Here is a 15134-nt window from a genome sequence, read left to right as displayed (position 1 = left end):
GTGTGTGTGTGTGTGTGTCTGTGTGTGTGTGTGTGTGTGTGTGTGTGTGTGTGTGTGTAGCCACTTTGTTAGGTACACCTGTACCACTGCTTATTAACACAAATGTTGGTCCCTATTGGGCTATTTGGCTCCTGTAAGACCATGAAAAGATCATAGGCAGCAATACAGGCGTGCCCTTTGAGATTGAATCAATTCATAAATTTTAAGGACATAAAGAGGGATGAGAATTAGGACCTCCAAATTTTAGGGCATGGTTTTAAGCTGGAAAAAGGTGGAGTGCCTACTTTGCATTCTGGACTAGTTGCTGACCGAAGTAGAGAAATACATGTAATTTAGGGTCTTGTACACAAATGGGGAAAGTGTTGTGGCAGATTATCAGATGGATGTGTACAGTGTTTGCAGTGATGCAAAGAGAGAGAGTGGAACCTGAAGGTGAAATGAGAACTGAGCATGAAAGTGAAGCTGCAAATTTACTGGTTGATCTTTGTTTCTGCCCTCAGCTATGGCCACAAGCTGTGAGTAGTGACCTGCAAAATATGATCATGCATACATCTGATGGAAATGGGCTTCCTTTGTACTGAGCCCAGCCTTAAACTCGCCATTTTCTCCCTCAAGATCTTCTATCCTTCTGCGTGCGGCATAGCTGCCACAGCCAGGTTGAAGACACAAGTTTAGTGTCACTTTTTACTCTGATTTAAATGATATCATAATACAAATTCTTGACTTCTTCGTTTGGTTTACAAGTACGGTGACATGCTAATGTAAAAAATCACGTTGCCTTTTTCCTGAAAATGTATTTGTTTATTGCATCATGTCGTTTCTTGTGAAGCCAGCGACGTGTCAAGTTTTGCCTTAAGCAAATTAAAAATTTGTTTAGCTCTTTCCAGTAAACTAGAGCTTTTTATCAGCTTCTGTATGTTTTCAAAATGTTTTTAAATTTGGGACCTCAGAGAGAAAACTATTTACCAAAATGACCCCAGCAACCTTTATTGGAGTGATTAGGTACATCCATCCATCCATCCATCCATTTTCTTCTGCTTATCCGGGGCCGGGTCGCGGGGGCAGAAGCCTAAGCAGAGAAGCCCAGGCTTCCCTCTCCCCAGCCACCTCCTCCAGCTCATCCGGAGGGACCCCAAGGCGTTCCCAGGCCAGCCGAGATACATAATCTCTCCAGCGTGTCCTGGGTCTACCACGGGGCCTCTTCCCGGTGGGACATGCCCGGAACACCTCACCCAGGAGGCGGCCAGGAGGCATCCTAATCAGATGCCCGAGCCACCTCAACTGGCTCCTTTCGATGTGGAGGAGCAGCGGCTCTACTCTGAGCCCCTCCTGGATGGCCGCACTCCTCACCTTATCTCTAAGGGAGAGGCCAGCCACCCTTCGAAGGAAACTCATTTATGCCGCTTGTATTCGCGATCTTATTCTTTCGGTCACTACCCAAAGCTCGTGACCATAGGTGAGGGTAGGAACGTAGATCGACCGGTAAATCGAGAGCTTCGCTTTTACGCTAAGCTCCCTCTTCACCACGACGGACCGGTGCAGCGTCCGCATCACTGCAGAAGCAGCCCCGATCCGCCTGTCGATCTCCCGTTCCCTTCTCCCATCACTCGTGAACAAGACCCCGAGATACTTAAACTCCTCCACTTGAGGCAAGAACTCGTTCCTGAGCCGGAGATGGCACTCCACCCTTTTCCGGCTGAGGACCATGGCCTCAGACTTAGAGGTGCTGATTCTCATGCCAGCCGCTTCACACTCGGCTGCGAACCGTTCCACTGCGAGCTGGAGGCCACCCCGTGATGAAGCCAACAGAACCGCATCATCTGCAAAAAGCAGAGATGAGACTCTGAGGCTTTCGCAGATGATTAGGTACAAATATTATGAAATACAGAAAATCACTTGAATACTACTCTCTCTCTCTACATAACTGAAGACTTTTAGCTGGATTATAGCACAACGTTTAAACTCTAATAAAGTTTTTACATTTAACTAAGCTTTCATCTGAATGTGTTTAATAAGTTGGTATATTTAAGAGTAACATGAGCAGATTTTTCATGCTATTATAAATGTTTTTGTATGCACAACTTTGAGATATTTGTATAAATGTGAGAGGAAAAAATATATATATGTACAAAGTATATATACAATAGATAATTTCAGTTCATTTCTTTAATCACCTTCTATTCTATTTTTCTGCTTTTGGGACTTGTATGAGATTGTGATGATGCTTTAGGTCAACCATATGTAAACTCTTCATATTCTAAAGCATTGATAAATTTTCAATTTTCAAGCTCCACATCAGATGAAATTTTATCAAAATTTTTGATGCATTTTAAAATTCTAAATTGTTCCCTGTTGAGTTTTTGGTGATTAATGATGATACTTTATTGATCCCACAATGGGGAAATTACAGTTAACAGAACACCCATCCAAGAAGACAAACAGAACAAACTTGGGGAGATAGGTGAACTGTGGCCATGCTGCCCCCCTTCTGGAGGCGCTGCCATTAAAAAGACAGAAACTATAGTGAAAACATATAGGGATAAGTGAGGAAAAAAATCATCTCATACTTTGTATACATACGCACATACACAGTATAAGGTTACAAAAACCTCTGCGATAGTGCAGAAACATATAGCATGGGAGCACTAGGGTGGGGAGGGATGGACAGGGGAGCCAGCGGAGGCGAGGGGGGGGTGGGGGGGTTGGGCTGCTGTGGGGCTGACTCAAACTCCCTCCTCAGCTAACAGTTCTGATAAGATGTGGAGTTCATCAGCGGCTATGTCAGGGAGATCAGTCCAACACAGGTCAGAAGAAGACAGGACAGCGGGGGTGTAGAGCATCTATTTACAAACATCCCAGAGACAATTTGATAAGCAGCAGTCCAAGGCCGCCAGGGAGCCAAATTCCTGGCGGATTCATCAGCTACTTGAATAAGTACAACTGAGTAGTTGCTGTTTGTTCCTGCTGCTGAATACTGAAAGGTTCAGAGGATAAAGGGCCGCCCTGATATGCAAAAACTTTTTGACAGTCAAAGCTCACAGCTCCATCATATATCTTCCAGACCTCTTTGGATCCTCACTGCCCTGCAGAACCCTTTGAGAAGCAACAATGGATGAAATCTTCACCTGTATCCTGCTCCTGCTGAGCTTGTCTGGAACTTTTACAAAGTATGTTTACGTGAAGGAGGAAAAGAATTGGCCTGATGCTCAGAAGTACTGTCGGCAGACCTACACAGACCTGGCTCCTGTCAGTAACCAGAATGATCTCGACAAACTTCAGCAGCTCTCTGGCAATGTCAACAAGAATATGTGGATAGGACTGGAAAGAAATTGCTCAAACATAACGCAATGGTTGTGGTCAGGAGGTGGAGCAGTGTCCTGGTTTTTGTGGGCACAAGGTAAACCTAACATCTGTTTCCATGAAGTATATTATGGTGGTATACAGAATAAGAGAGGGTATGAGCTCAGCATAGGGCAGGAATATACCTTCTTCTGCTACAGTGCATTTGTGGTGAGGGAGAACAAGACTTGGGAGGAAGCGTTGGAGTACTGCAGGGAGCAGCATGATGACCTGGCCAGCGTGGCATCAGAGACTGAGATACTGCTGATGCAGACAGAGCTGAAGAAATATAACACCACTGAACACGTCTGGATTGGTCTGCGTTTCTTATCTGGGGACTGGCTGTGGGTGGACGGGCAGGAACTGGACTATGAGGATTGGGATGAAGGGGGAAAACCATCATGTCCAGATGCCAAGATGAAGTGCGGAGCCTTACAGGTGACAGGAGGGAGTCAGGGAGTTTGGGAGGCTCGTGACTGTGAAAAGAGACTAAATTTTATTTGCTACTGAGCTGTTTTATGATGTGTTTGAATATTTTAATGTTTTGTGGAAAGGACTGTGAATATGTCTAGTTTTACTTAATGTAAAAAAATTAAAGGACTCTTGTCCTGTTTTCAGGGAATTGTGGAAAATATGAATCAGACCCTACTGAGCTGAAAACCATTTCTTTACTATATAAAAAAATCAACATAGTAAGTATCCAGTGATGTGTGTTGAAGGGTGTGTATGTGAGACATACGAACACGCTCTCCATGATGTGCTTCAATGAAACACATGAAGAAAGGAAAACTGTGATGAATCTTCATGTGCAATTACATCCAGCACATAAATAGTGCTCCTGTTTACATACAAAGAAGAAACAAGGATTTTTGGAATCTGTGCATTTGAAGAGATTAATAGAATCAGAACCATGAAGAGAAACTAGATGGAAGGACAATTAATAGTTTACAGTTGTAAAAAAATACTGAGCAGCCACAAAAATATTACTTCCCACTGTCCTGCATGAGCCAGTGAATGGTGATTTCAAACTTTTTAATTTGTGTTATAAACTGACACATGACATGATCTGTTACTGAAATATTTTAAATCAACTTGGTCATATTTGACAGAGATGGCCACATACCAATACATCAGCTGATTTTGCTCCATTTTAAAAGGTGAAAGTTCAAAGGCCTTAAGAAGCACAAAACTAAAGAGAATGATATGTTCTGGCTGCATTTAAGACAATAAAGATTTTTGTGGAGCATTCGTCACAATGTAAAATATTAAGTGCATTTATGTATATATTTGTATATATTGGAACCTGTATATATATTTTTGACCCTGTGTGAAAATCCAAATGTTTGAATGACTATCGTGCCATTGCACTCACTTCACTTGTAATGAAGTGCTTTGAGAGGATGGTCATGTCCCATATTAAAGGATCCGTTCCGGACACATTAGATCCCCTGCAATTTGTATACCATCAGAACTGTTCAACTGATGATGCTGTTAATGCAGCCATCCATACAGCCCTCTCACACCTCAAAAATAAGGACACTTATGTTCGAATGCTGTTTATAAACTACAGTTCAGCATTCAACACTGTCATCCCAAGCAGGCTGGTTGAAAAGCTCTTCACGCTTGGACTATCACCCTCCCTCTGCTGCTGGATCTTGGACTTCCTTACAGGCATTTGGCTGCAGTGCTACCTCCTTTTAGATGATTGCTTTTTATGGTATTTGTTTTAAATGTTTTTATTTATTTTATGTTATTTATTGTCTTTTAATGTTTTTATTTATTTATTTATTTTTATTTTTTGAGTATAGTCCATGGGGTTATAGATCTTGTACAGCACTTTGGTCAACATTGTTGTTTTAAATGGGCTATATAAATAAATTTGACTTGACTTGGAATGGAGGGTCCGCCTGTTAGTTGAACCTCGGATCGTGTAACACTGGACCAGCTCTTTATCCTCTCGAGGATATTTGAGTGTGCATGGGAGTTTGCCCAACCAGTCTACATGTGCTTTGTGGACTTGGAGAAGGCATTCGACCGTGTCCCCCGGGGGTATCCTGTGGGAGGTCCTGCGGGACTGTTCATATTGTCCAAAAATGAGTTTTTGTGATCAGCTTTGTTTCTTGAAGATAAAGGATGAACCCTTATTATAGAGCTTTTATAGAGAATTTACCTTTGTAGTTATTACAATTGCTGCTGTACAAATTAAATTTAATGAAATGGCACGACATAAAAAATTTTAGTAAGGAGATTCTCATTCAGGAAGGCAAAAACGCAAACATGCCATGTTTTCCACTGTGCCAGGCCTCGGAGAAAACAACTACATTTCCCGGCAAGAACCTGAGTGGTTCACGTTAATATGACCTCACTTCCAGTTCTTGCAGGTAGTGGCTCACATGAAACCATGTGATAGTTCATGCTGACAACATGATGACAAATATTTCCAATGTAGGAAGTGCTGCTAGCAGCCAATGAAAATGATAAAACACATGGATAATAATATTTTGTTGTTTGCATTTTTTACACGATTTCTGTGAACCAGTTAGAGGAAGGATAAGCAGTCTGGACATGTTGAATGCATGATATGTAAGTCTCAGTTTTTTTTATGCAAAAAGAATTATTGCTACATTGTATGTGGTTGAGGTTTTACTGGCATTTAGAAACAGTTGCACAATTGGTGGCGGTAGTGACCTCGTCCGGGATTAATGGTTAAAGATCACAGCAGCAGCATCTGTATGTTGTAGCTTAACCAAATTCAACCAATACAAACACATTACACCTACATTTCTTTTTTCTCAGAAAGTATACATCACTTTCTATAGCAGCTGCCTCTCATTTTCAAATTTGTCTTATCTGTGTTTATCTTACACTCAGCAGCAAAAGCCAGTGGGGGTTTGAAAAGGATGTGCCAGAAACCAGGCATTCTCTCCAGGTAGACTGAGCCTCGACCGCCCGCTCAGCTGACAGCTGCCTGCCGCTAGACCAGCGGGAAAGCACATCTCCAAAAATGGAGCACTTTTGCAATTAAGCAATATCTTGATAAATCAAGCAGATATTTGAGGTTTACATATGCTCATACTCATCTGAAAACATCTTAAGTTTATTTGTGTGACAGAAACAGTAATATTTCAAACTTTTTGGTTGTTCTCCTCCTCCACTGAGTTTGAGGTTTGCTGCGCAATAAATTATGGGATATGGTGGGCCACGAAGGACAAACTGGACCCATCCTTCAAATCCGAGGAAAAGGAAGCCGCATTTGGAGGAGCCTTTGATTTTGGACAGCCTTTATCAACTCACTGTGATGTAATCAGCCTACAAATGTGTCCTTCCAAGGATGCAGCCCCTGAATTTGGACACAGCCATTGTCCTGAAGGTTGATTGGATCAGGTCAGAGAGGGGAGGGACTGTGGAGCTTGAGGGTCCCTCTGAGAGTCCCGCTCCCCGCTCAGTCCGATCGTCCGGTGTCCGAGCGTCCAGTGTCCGAGCGTCCGGAGCTGGAGTGTTCCACTCAGTCCATATGTGTCTGAGGGTCCGGCTCGGTCCGAGCCTTGTCCAGTGCCGCGTCCGGAGGGTCCCACTCAGCCTGAGCGTCCGGAGCCCGAAGGTCTGGCTCAGTCCGAGCCTCATCCAGTGCCTCGTCTGGAAGGCCCAGCTCAGTCTAAGCCTTGTCCCATGCCAGAGGGGTCCACTATGTATGAGTGTCCTGAAGCTCCTGCTCAGTCCGAGCATCCCAAGCCAGAGGTGTTCCATCGCTTCCTTCTTTGGCCACTTGCCAAGCATCCTGGGGGTCAAAGGATCATGGCTGGCCTCCTGTCTCGCCTCGTGCTGCTGCTGGGATCGCAGCTGACCTCCTGTTCTGCCTCGTTGCCACTGCTGCCACTGCTGCCACTGCTGCTTCCATGGTGCTCCCCAGCCCTTAGGTCTGGTCCCTTGGCCTGGGCGGCCTCCTGACCTGTCAGGACTCTGTTGTCTGGGCCCTTGGCATGGGTGTCCCCCTGAACTGTTTGGACTTTGCTGTTTGGCCCTTAAGCACGGGAGGCCCCCTCTGAACTGTTCTGCCTCGTTCTGACTCCCAGCTTTTTTTTTTTTTTTTTGTTTTGTTTTGTTTTGGTGTTGTCTCGGGCCCTCCTTCCTGGCCCACCTCTGCCCGCCCTGGTCTGGTTGTGTTTTGTTTGGCCTGTACTCCTCCTGGGTTTTTGTTTTTTCTTTTTTTGTCTGTTTTGTTCCTGTCTCTCCTGTCTCTGTGCGCCAGTGTTTGTTCATCCCTCTGTGTCTACATTCCTTCCCTTATGTGTTTTGGTGTTCAGTTTATTCCCAGTGTTGTGTTACATCTGTGTTGTGTTATGTTTTTTGACTTCCTGATTTATTTTGACATTCTTTTTTCCCATGTGCTTTGTGTTTAGTTTTGCTTCCCCTTATCTCATCTGTGTAATTATGTTCAGCTGTTCCCCTCACCTGTTTCCCGTTCCTCATTATCCCTTTGTGTATATATTGTCTTTGTCCAGTTCTGTTCCTTGTCGCGTTGTCATCAGTGTTTCCCTGCTGTGTGTCACCCTGCCTGCAAGTTTTTGTATTGAGTTTTTGTCCAGCCCAGTATAGCTGTGTTTACTGTTTCACTTCACTTCATTAATAAATCACCTTCTAAGTTCAGTCCTGTCTCAGAGTCTGCATCTTGGGGTCCAACCTTGTCTGCCACACAGCAACACCATGACAGTGAGAATGGTTAAAGCTACAATGTTAATAAACCAAGGATAGATAAACAATGTTTAATTTAATTTGTATGACACTAGAAAATTTGTCTGAAACAAGAGATTCAGACCTAGAGTCAATTTTTATAGTGCTCAGAACAATGTAAATATGTATAGTGTGGATGTCTTTTCCATATTATGCATATGACACACAGATCCACCCACCCACATCTATGTCTCTTTCAGGAGCAGAAATTTTCCATTCAGCCCTGTATTTGCATGCTCCTTTTTGTTTGTTTCTTGTTTAGTTTATACTTCACAACACTTTGCATCTCACTGTGCTCACATGGCTACATTTATACCACTCACACATTTAACAACCTTGTTTGCTTTACTTTATCACTTTATTACTGAGGTGGCTGTAGGTAGAGCAGGTCACCAACTGATCGGAAGGTTGGCGGTTTGATTCCAGGCTGCATGCCAATGTGTTCTTGGGCAAGATACTTAACCCCAAGTTGCTCTCCGACGCAAGTGTTAGAGTGTGAATGTTAGACAATAAAAGCACTTAGCTCAGTTAGTCATAGAAGCACTTGTATGAATTGGTGTGAATAGGGTAAATGTGTTGTATAAGCGCTTTGAGTGCTCAAACAGAGTAGAAAAGCACTATATAAGATCTAGTCCATTTATCATAATAAATGGCCTACAGCTGTATCTTTTTCTTGTTACAGTTTCATGAAATATACCTCTTGGTATCTCTTTAAAAGGAAACACAAGAGTCATTGCAGTTCCTTCTTCTGACTGCAAACAGGACCATTGCTACACACTGACTGCTACGTAAACTCCATAAAAGAGAGTGAATGGAAAGTGTCCATGAAGTAAGGCATGACCCAGCCAAGAAACCCTGAATTCTCTGGGTGGGAATGTGTGCCAGTTGTCAATGCGATGTGGTGACGGAAATGGGGAATATGTCATGCATGCTTGTGAGTTTGAACACCCTCTGCAGCCATGAGAACCTCAGAGTTCCGATCATGTTTGGTCATTGGCTGCCTCCATTTCTCATGCCTCTAAGCTTTACTTATCTGAGGCTGGAACTCAAACTCAAACAAAATCACTGGCCTACTGCTGCCTTGTTCATCCTGTAGCACTCTAATCTTTAGATGGACTTTTGCGTGTTACCGTTTTGTTTTAATAGAACTTTAAGAAATTATGCCATCACACAGACATGGATACCTTAGTGCTATAATTAATGCTTATGTATCTCTTCTTTATAAAAACCAGAGTAGCTGCTCCCTGGTGACCAATAGAAAGTAGGAAAGCTTAAGGCCCTTCAGTAATATCTTTACTTTTCAGAGCAGAAGCTCTTTTTATATATTTTTTCTGAGATGAATTCCCTGCTGTGAAGTAGACAATCGAAGTATTCATGTTCTTTAGACCCCATTACTACAAGACTGACGTTTCAAAGAAGTTTTACATCTCTACTAACAGGATCTATACCACAGGCTTCAAAGATACAAATCAAACAACTTCTTAAAAAGCCTCCATGTGATCCAACTTTATTAGGTATTTATAGACGAATCTCCAACCTTCCTCTTATTTGAAAAATTCCTAAAATAGCTGTCAAACAGCTAACTGATCATTTGCAGAGGAATGGTTTATTTGAAAAGTTTCATTAGGTTTCAGCATTCATCATAGCACTGAAACAGTACTACTGATAGTGTCATGTACTGCTGTGGCAGGCAGGTTGAGGACCCCAATGCAGGAACATTTTAAGTTAAGGCTTTATTTACAGGAGTACAAAAAAGAACAGGCTGGACAGGAGCCAGCAGCACAAACTTCAGCTCCAAAATTAAATGTGGGATAACCATGGACATAAAACATGAGGTGCACAGCAGGAACAGTGGACATCAAAACAACGACCTGGCAAGGAACTAACAAGAACACGTGTTCCTGTATCCATGTCTTGTCTTTTCTTGGATCATGCTCCTTGCCTGGCTCCCAAGGGGATTTTGTATATTTGTTTTGTGACTCAATAAATACCTTTTAAGTTACGTCTGCCTGCAGAGTCCTGTATTTGGGTCCAACTCTGCCAACTCTGTAACTCTGACCATCAACACAGCCTCTGTGCACCAATACAAAGCTTTACTGTAAATACAGTACAACAAGCTGACCTGTACTAAACTGCAATATTTTCATGCAATCTTTGAATTACACAAAGTCAGCATACTTCAGTTTGTTTTGCAGTCCTTACCTTTAAATCTAGCCTCTCTTCTTCCTCTCCTGTCCTCTTTCTCCATCTCTGAGTGAACGTCTCTCTCTTTGCTCTCGCTGAAATACAGCAGCTCTTCTTTTAGCTAGCAGAAAAACTGTGTGACAAACTGCACACACTTTGTGTGTTTGCTGATATTTGTTCAGCATTTAGAAACGCTGCATTTACCTGCCACACGTTACTCCCTTCATGCTCGCTCCTCTTCAGTAGCGCTGTTTATGTCCCGCAAGCACAACTTACAGACTCAGTCTGGCCCACTGTAACCCCTGATTATAACGCTATAAATGATAAATTAATTATATGTGTTTGTGTATTTAACCCCTTTGTACCTGATAAGCCCCGGTGATGGAGGATACACCAGTACGATCGTCTCTTATATGTTATTATTCCTCCGTTTACGCTCAGATTGTTTGATGTTTGATGGAAATGCAAACTTTTCTCAGACGTGTTAAAGCTAAAGTAACGAGTCTGTTTTGAAAATGCAAGAAGTAGAAAGTACAGATACTTGTGTAAAAATGTAGGGAGTAAAAGTAAAAAGTAGTCAGAAAAATAAATACTCAGGCAAAGTACAGACACCTGAAAAATCTACTTAAATACAGTAACGAAGTATTTGTACTTCGTTACTTCCCACCTCTGGAAACAAAATATATAGAAATGAAGAATGACTCAATATTTTCATATCTGCAAAAAACATTTCATGTGAATAAGAAACTAATTTATGAAATGATGTCTTCTATTCCTCTCATATTTGTTCCCTTGACCTCTTCATTTGTTTTCAGTATGATGAAATGACTTTGCCTTCACACACAAAATGATTTGCTTGGTTGCCGACCAACACCCGTGTTTTGCCTTAAACAAATTCACAGATTTGTTTGGTGTTTCCTTTTCAAAGAACCTTGTGATTTCTGTGAGTGTATATAATGGTATATATATATATATATATATATATATATATATATATATATAAAAAAAAAATATATATATATATATATATATATATTTCTGAAGCTTTTCAATTGCATTTAATTATTTCATTCAAGCCTTCATAAATGCATAAACCTATTTTCATTTCTTAACTCTAGGGCCACTGAAAGAAAACTATTTGTGTGGTTAAATATAATTACTATGAAAAAGTTACTTCACATAAAGTCTTTTTATACAACCATAGGTAAAGGGTTCCAGGCCCTGCAAGCATCAGTTTTATAAGCAATAAAAAACAAACAAACAAACAAAAAAAACAGATGGCTAAAGCAGCTGTGCTTTCTCACTTGGTTTGTGATTACTGTGTGGTTCAGAGAGTGAAAGGGCAAGTGCATGTCTGAAGCTCATGAAAGGTGACCGTTCATAATAGATTTCTTCCAAAGCTGTTTATATCCAAGAGAGCAGTGGATCAAATCTTTTTTTTTTTTTTTTTAGACCACAAACATATTTGGTCCCTCTGTTTTTTCGCACTTTGTTCATGCCCTCACGTCAATTCCGATAGCTTCAGCAGTTTTCCTCCAGGAATTTGCTGACATTTCTATTGATGCTTTGATTATTATTCCCGATTGTTATTCTCTCACTGATAAATTTAAACAAAAAAAAACAAGAAACAAAAGAAGCCGGAATGTATGCATGTATGCTAAAATAAGGAGTGTAGGAGCCTAAATGCAGTTGTGATATTTAGTTAAAAAAGGGTTACCAATAAATACTTAGTTATGTTTTAAAGGACAGTTTAAGTTCACAGTAGTATAATTGATTAAGAAAGGATTAAGATCCTTATTTACAGGTACTTTATATTATTTGTCTGTTGTAATAAGTTCATCTCTTAAAAGGCCTTTGTAATTTAATTGATGTGGTATTTCTAATGTATGGGAGCGTGTAAGAGGTGGTGGTATTTGTTACTGCAAGCATGGAATTAAATTGATGTCAAAAGTCACGCATGAGAAACAAAATAATCTGAGCAAACAATTTCATTTCATGAGTGCAGGTAATTTTTTCTATATTCAGCAGCCTGCCAGCATACAACTCAGCAGCCACTCGCAAAAAGAGGCCAGTGGGCTGGTGTGCATGCAGGGCACGCACACCAGCCCACTGGCTTCCCATTGGAAACTCTCTGCATGTGAAACCTGCTGGCTAGGAGCCTAATGTGATAGGTCACTTTGATGGATTCAGGTTACTGTGTTAAACCGAGTTACATTGTGGCAGCAACATAAATGCTGGTTTAAACCTTATTTGTTTACAATTTGGAAAATAAAATTTGCAGAATTAACTGTCAACAGGTATTGTTTTCTGTGTAGCAGTGGAAATACTGTCGTTTATTTATTTATTTTTTTTAGACCACAAACATATTTGGTCCCTCTGGTTTTTCCCACTTTGTTCATGCCCTCATGTCAATTCCGATAGCTTCAGCAGTTTTCCTCCAGGAATTTGCTGACATTTCTATTGATGCTTTGATTATTATTCCCGATTGTTATTCTCTCACTGATAAATTTAAACAAAAAAAACAAAAAACAAAAGAAGCCAGAAATTCATGAGAGGACAAGGCAGTGCTGAACAGGCCGATCACAATCATTGTGACTGGCTGCGTGGACTTGATGTGTAGTTACATTTCTCGAGAGGTGATGGTGGTGAGGGTGGGGGTACCTACTGGCCAGCTTCACTGCCCTGTTTAGCTCATGAGTCTTGCAGTTCTTAAAGCTGCCAAACCAGGAGGTGAGGCTGTAGGTCATAATACTCTCAATTGTGGTTAAGAGGACGATGGGAGACTTTATGAGAAAGTAAAAGGTGTTTTTACATGTACAGACGAGCATTTAAAATAAAATATTGGTATACCAACTTGTTTGGCTATATGTAACGAGAGTTAAGAATCTGTTCATTTTTGCATTTGTGTATGGCTTGTGTTGTCATTATGGTTAGTATTGTGTCTCATATAGGCAAAAATCTTTCCATTTGTATTCTGTAGCTCATGCTCTTCCTCTTGTTACATACCGTACCAATTAAAAGATTCATATGAACGGCTGAGTGTGTCCATACTATACACCCCTCTTGCACACAATATAAGGATGACATATTTTTTTTCAGTCCTCTTTCACGTCTTGACTTCATTTGTTTTCCAAATATGATGACATGCTAATATGAAAAACCACTTTGCCTTAACAATGTGATTTGTTTCTCGTGTCATGTTGTTTGTTGTGAAGCCAGTGACACATCAAATTTTGCCTTAAGCACATTAAAAAAAAACTGTTTAGCTTGCTCCAGCAAACATAAGCTTTTTATCAGCTTCTGTATGTTTTCAAAATGTTTTTAAAACTATTTAACAAAATGACCCCCAGCAACCCTCATTTGTGTGATTATGTACAAATATCATGAAATAAAGTAAATAACTTGAATTTGAATTGACATTTAGCTGTCTGATAGCAACTAATTTAAACTCTAATAACGTCCTTATACTTACCTAAAGGTTCATCTTAACATATTTAATTTAATTTAAGCTGGCATAATGTTTAATAGTAACATGAGTAGAATTTTCATACTATTATAAATGTTTAGTATGTATTCAGACTTTGTGAGGAAAAATATATTTACCTCTGATTTTAGGAGCTGAAAGCTAAATTCAAAAGCAAAATGGTTTTTAGTCAGTTGGAAAAATCAATACTTTCAGTTCATTTCTTTAATCGCCTTCTATACTATTTTTTCTGCCTTTGGGACTCGTATGAAATTCTGATGATGTTTTAGGTCAACCATATGTAAACTCTTCATATTCTAAAGTGTTCATACATTTTGAGTTTTTAAGCTTCGCATCAGATAATAATTTCATTCAATTTTGATACATTTTAAAATTCTAAATTGTTCCCTGTTGAGTTTTTGGTGATTAATAAAATGACTCATCAGCTACTTGAACAAGTACAAGTGAGTATCTATTGTCTGTTCCTGCTGCTGAATACTGAAAGGTTCAGAGGATAAAGGGCCGCCCTGATATGCAAAAACTTTTTGACAGTCAAAGCTCACAGCTCCATCATATATCTTCCAGACCTCTTTGGATCCTCACTGCCCTGCAGAACCCTTTGAGAAGCAACAATGGATGAAATCTTCACCTGTATCCTGCTCCTGCTGAGCTTGTCTGGAACTTTTACAAAGTATGTTTACGTGAAGGAGGAAAAGAATTGGCCTGATGCTCAGAAGTACTGTCGGCAGACCTACACAGACCTGGCTCCTGTCAGTAACCAGAATGATCTCGACAAACTTCAGCAGCTCTCTGGCAATGTCAACAAGTATATGTGGATAGGACTGGAAAGAAATTCCTCAAACAGAACGCAATGGTTGTGGTCAGGAGGTGGAGCAGTGTCCTGGCTTTTGTGGGAACAAGGTGAACCTAATGACCTTAATAATAACGAAGATTATGGCGGTATATGGAATGAGAGAGGGTATGATTTCAGCATATGGTATGAACATACCTTCTTCTGCTACAGTGCATTTGTGGTGAGGGAGAACAGGACTTGGGAGGAAGCGTTGGAGTACTGCAGGGAGCAGCATGATGACCTGGCCAGTGTGGCATCAGAGACTGAGATACTGCTGATGCAGACAGAGCTGAAGAAATATAACACCACTGAACACGTCTGGATTGGTCTGCGTTTCTTATCTGGGGACTGGCTGTGGGTGGACGGGCAGGAACTGGACTATGAGGTTTGGGGTCAAGGGGGAAAACCATCATGTCCAGATGCCAAGATGAAGTGCGGAGCCTTACAGGTGACAGGAGGGAGTCAGGGAGTTTGGGAGGCTCGTGACTGTGAAAAGAGACTAAATTTTATTTGTTACTGAGCTGTTTGAATGACGTGTGTGAATATTTAAAAGTCTTTTGTAAA

This window comes from Archocentrus centrarchus, chromosome 2 (genome assembly GCF_007364275.1).
Source record: "Archocentrus centrarchus isolate MPI-CPG fArcCen1 chromosome 2, fArcCen1, whole genome shotgun sequence".
Taxonomy (NCBI): domain Eukaryota; kingdom Metazoa; phylum Chordata; class Actinopteri; order Cichliformes; family Cichlidae; genus Archocentrus; species Archocentrus centrarchus.
Note: the sequence above shows the minus strand (reverse complement) of the source record.